Here is a 5127-nt window from a genome sequence, read left to right on the forward strand (position 1 = left end):
ATAAAGTGGCCGGTGAGTGTATTTGAGTACAAGCCAATGCACATCATGTGCTCATCAATGCCAGCAAATCATAGTGTTACTACTGTCTTCTCTTTAGGCTCTTGTAATATGGTTTTGTTTTATTAGAGAGAGAGGGATAATAAAGTATTACGTTGTGAGGTGTATTTGATGCATCCCGTATTCAGGCCCCACATTCCCCCTTCTACCAACATCGTGGAATTCCCAGGGTTCCCTTCCTGCTCTGAAAGCAAACAAAGAAAAACTCTGGAGGCGTGCTCACAGGGCCTGTCCTCCAAAGCTAAAGGTGTTTTTGCCACTTTAAGTAACCATTTTACTCTAAGCAGGAATCAGGACAAATTACTTTGCTGAGCTACGTAAGTTTCCAGTAAGCCTGTTTACCCCTGGAGAGCGACATGGCACCTAGGAAGCAAGATAGGCCCAGATGGATTATTCTAGGCTAATTCCAAGCACAAATCAGCTCACAGCCATCAATAATTCATGTGGAAGTTTTTTGAAAAGTAAACGCTACTTAACCCATTAAGATTTCAGATTGGCACAATGCTATAACGGCACAAATACTGTACGCAACTCAACTGCACATACAGAGGTCTGTAGCCACTACAGAAAAAAGATAGCTCTCTGTATGTAAATCCAATGCTCATTAGAAGAAGTTGAATCTTTGCAGACCCATAACCAGTTTAACTTGGTGGAGCATTAGCATTAGATTGATGCTAAAGATGACAGTGCAGGGAGGCAATTAGAGGGACAGCTGTTGCTGGGATGTGTTGAGTTTTGTGGATTGATCTTCACTGTCAGCTTTGTTTCTGTGAACTTCAGACACATGGGAGACATGCGCTCTCGTTCAGTCAGTAAATGCTCATAGTTTAAATGATAACGAAACGATGCGCCAACTGTGTTCATTCTCAATCTTCATTTCAATGTCATTTGCACATTGACTTCCCCTTTCTTTTAACCTCAGCCAATTTTCCCTTGTCGTTCTGTCATGTACTTTTTCAAGTTCTGTTTATGGTATTGAGGCTGAGGCGAGTTGCTGGGTTTGCGGTATGTTAGCGTTGCTTTTAGCAATTCCCCGTCCTCAGCACTGTAATTCCCACCTGAGCAATACGAGATAGGGAGTGTTCTCTGTCTAATACTCATTAGATAAAGAGGAGGTTCATGTGCTGTACTTTGACCAGTGGTGTTACAGTCTGTCTGTATATTTCTCTCTTCCTCTCATCTTGCAATGCTCTGGAGATGGTCTACTCAGTACAAACAGCATCTGTCCGGGAGAATAACAACATCTATAATCGTTCCCCAGAGAGACTGGAAAACAGTTTTTCTTCTATTATTTTTTTTACTTGGCAACTTAATATTTCTGATATGATTTATAGACACCATACACTGGGGTTTCTCTAAAAGCAACAGTTTCAAGTTATCAGTGATAAGAATTTGACATTAACGCTTGTATAATACTCTCTTTGGGACATGTAAGGAAGGGAGGACCCAAACGCAGAGACAGGCAGACAGGCAGGATTGTTCAAAGTTAAGGATTTATTAGACCAACAACACAGGGAATACAAAAAGGAATCCACAACTGCAAACACAAAGTCAAAAATCCAAATCTAAAAAGTCCAAGAGAAAAGGCAAGACAGGAACAGGAGTAAACAACAGGGTCACAGAGGCAGGGAGAAACTCACAGGGGACTACAGGCCACTGGAAAGGGTACAGACGTAGACAACTCCGACAGGAACACACACACAGCAACACATATAAACTACCAAAAGGATCTGACAAGAGACAATGGAAGCACAGAGGTTAAATACAAAAGGTAACGAGGAAACTATGAACAGATGATACAACAGGTGAATACCATCAGGGTGAGGACAACAATCACAAAGGTGGGAAACACAAGGTAGGTAGTAAAAGTAGAGACAAGACAGCCCAGAAAAATAAAACAGGAAACAGAACATACAGACACTCACAAGGGAACACAAGACCCGGGAGGAAAACACGGAGAATAACAGAGAGCAACAAAAAGAAAAAGAAGCAGTAACAAATCTGAAACCATAACACTCTTTCCACATATTTTATTGCTTTCCTACATCTTTTGAGCATAGCTGATCAGTCTACCAGATGGGATTCCAAGTGGATTTTGAATCTGAGATCTGCAACAAACAGGGAAAGCTGCAATAGTGTCTTTCCAGCTGTCAAACTGTGTGGCACTCATTCATTTCCTTTAACCTCTCCTTGGATCAGGGAAATAGTCCCTGAACACTAACCGCCTAACAGGTAGAAATCAAACAGCCAGTTCCTAGAGGGAGCAACTCTTTTTTTTAAATCACATGTGAGGGAAAAGGATATTTACATAGGATTGGCTTTTTATGGCAGGTTTTCAGGCATATGGATTTATGTCTGAATTCATTGAGGAGGGAGATCGAACGAGTTGGCGGGTTTCCCGGGTGGATTAAATGCTTACTTTGTACATGTGTGTGACAGGTGAGCGTTAACATACCCGTCTGTGTGTGTCTGTGCGAGTGAACATGTATGGGCACACTCAAGTGTGTGAGAGTTATCACTCTTGCTGTGGCTCCCTCCATTAGTAGGTAGGGATTCCTGTGCTCTGCTCCTAGCCAGAGGAGACCAATTAAAGCCATCAGCCAGCGTCGGGGGAACCGAGCTCTTCTCAGAGCCTGCTGAGCTTGAGAACAGAGGGTTTAGACTGGCTCCATCCTCCTCCATTAGCTCTGCTGTGCCTGCATACAGGCGGTAGTATAGGGAGATTGTGGGACAATTACAGGTATACTACTAAATGATACAGGAATGCTCATAAATTCATTGCTTTCACTTTTTGCAACTGTGTTTTAGTTTTCATGTCATGTAAGCACATTGTATTGCATCTGTTTGCATGCTCCTTTATACATATCATGATAATTGTCTTCACAGTCGACAAGAGGCTGGGTTACATACACTAGCAAAAGCTTAGGTCAGTCTAACATGGGGTTAATAAATGTAGACAAGTTATAGCTCATACTTATTCTTAAGGGCAGCTTAGAGTCTCTGGTGTCAGAGCCTTTGGGCTTTGGGAGGTTGTTGACATTTCCCATAGGCTTTATGGGTAATTCATACCACATACATTCTACCTGTTTAAAATGTCTCTCACCTTTTTCAAAAAAGAGAATAACAAGTACTACACAATAAGTACATTTCTCTGTTACGAATACATTTTTTTAATCCAATAGAGAATAAACTCAGATGTAACTTGCTCCCATTGTTCATAAGAGTGAAGTGAGAAATCCAAACTCTCCTTTTCGCATGGCTTTATTTCGTTAGATGGACAAAATCTTTAAAAACAATTATAATTTTTTTCTTCGTTAGGAGGATGCTTCCTTGAAAACCTTTAAAACAATCCCATCTCCCTAGTAGAAATGCAGAAAGAAGTAGTAGGGATTCAACTCTGTTTGTGGCCTTCCCAGTGGGTGTTATTAGTGATGCTTGGCCATGCTTCGGGGCTTTGTTATTGCATGGAGACCGGATATGTCATACCCTGTTACAAAATAAGGCCCCAAATATGAACTTCCTCATTCCTTCTCCACCAATCCCTCCCCTTCCCCTCCTGCTCTGCCCCTCTGCCCTGGGGATAAGAATGGTGGAAATAGAGCCCGTTCCATAGTGTCTACTCAGTAGGTCATAACTTGCCGCTCAGATAAAGAGCTCCCTTCATTAAAGTGGCTGCTCTCTTTCTCCACACAAGTGACACCTATCTCCCGGGAGCGCAGCAGTGAACTACAAGGTTAAGGCTACAGCCACAGCTTTTGCTAGCTCTGATTGGCTCCCTCCAAGCTATTTGGACCCCCTCTACACACCAGCTCCTTAAACCTCATTCTCCACCTGATCTTCATTTATATTAGTGGGAATCCCTAATCTTTTTTTAACTTCACTCATGCATTCCCCTGCTTTCCTTTGAATACACTAACTCATCTCCTCTATTATCTCTTTCACCTTCACCTGCCCATCTCTATCAGCTGCCCTAATTACACCTCTGCTCTTTTTTCACTGCTGTCACTTTGGTGGTTTCCCCCTGACTCACTTTGACTTTCTCTTTCCCAGGCACATTTCCATCAGCAGCTTTGATCATTTGTCTCTCCTCTACCCATCCTTTGCCATCTATTCTCCCATGTCTTTCCTGTTCTGTCTCTTCAACGGGTCTGTGAAGTCCCTAAGAACTGGAAGTCACTGATGCGTGTACCGGTCAGCGGTACTCATGGGTAATGTTTAGATCATTCATCCTCTGGACAGGTATGTAATAGAGGCGGGATGGAGGGGAGAATGGGGACAGTGGGAGATCTCTGGAGCTATGAGAATCAATTTCATTGGGAATCACCGGAGCAAGAAGCAGAACCTTTCTCTTTGAGCTTCTCTCTTTCGTCCCCGCTCATTCTATTTTTCTGTCTTTATTTGCCCACTCTATTTTATTCCTCTTTGACTGCTCATGCTGATCAGCTCACAAGACTCTTTAGCATTACACTAGCCTAGCAGCAGGATAAATCCCTACACACATTAGAACACAAGCCATTCCTTAAATTAACCCCTTGTCTTGGCTCCAGCAAGAAAATTGTAGTCCCATCTTTAGAACTGGAGAATAAAGGAAACACACTCTCTTTTCTCCCTTCCACCATATCTCCACAGGCACGGTAGTGCAACAGAGCTAACAAAAAAGAGAAAGAGAGAAAAATCCTGCAGAGATTGTTTCTCTAGTGCTACTAAAGCTGGCCATGGCGAAAGCCCTGCTACACTTGTACTGGACATTCAGTGGAGACAAACAGCCCTAATATGAGACTTATAGTCAGCTGTCAAAAAGAGCTTTGGTTTAAACAGCCCGACATGCAAGGCAAGGCAGCTTTATTTCTATAGCACATTTCAGCAACAGGGCAATTCAAAGTGCTTTACACAAAATCAGTTAAAAAAAGGACCTGAAGTTTTCTGGGAGTTTGTTCCATATATGAGGAGCATAGAAACTGAACGCTGCTTCCCCTGTTTAGTTCTGACTCTGGGGACAGAGGGTAGACCTGTCCCAGATGACCTGAGAGGTCTGGGTGGTTCATAGTGTAGTAGCAGATCAGAAATGTA

At 42.7% G+C, this 5127-nt stretch overlaps 1 protein-coding gene across 1 annotated transcript in view; it reads left to right on the forward strand.

Moving 5' to 3' along the window:
• Positions 1 to 5127, forward strand: part of LOC117947855 (cadherin-4-like) — a 236135-nt gene that overhangs the window by 116160 nt on the left and 114848 nt on the right. The window lies entirely within an intron of this gene.

Source organism: Etheostoma cragini, chromosome 7 (genome assembly GCF_013103735.1).
Source record: "Etheostoma cragini isolate CJK2018 chromosome 7, CSU_Ecrag_1.0, whole genome shotgun sequence".
Classification (NCBI taxonomy): Eukaryota; Metazoa; Chordata; class Actinopteri; order Perciformes; family Percidae; genus Etheostoma; species Etheostoma cragini.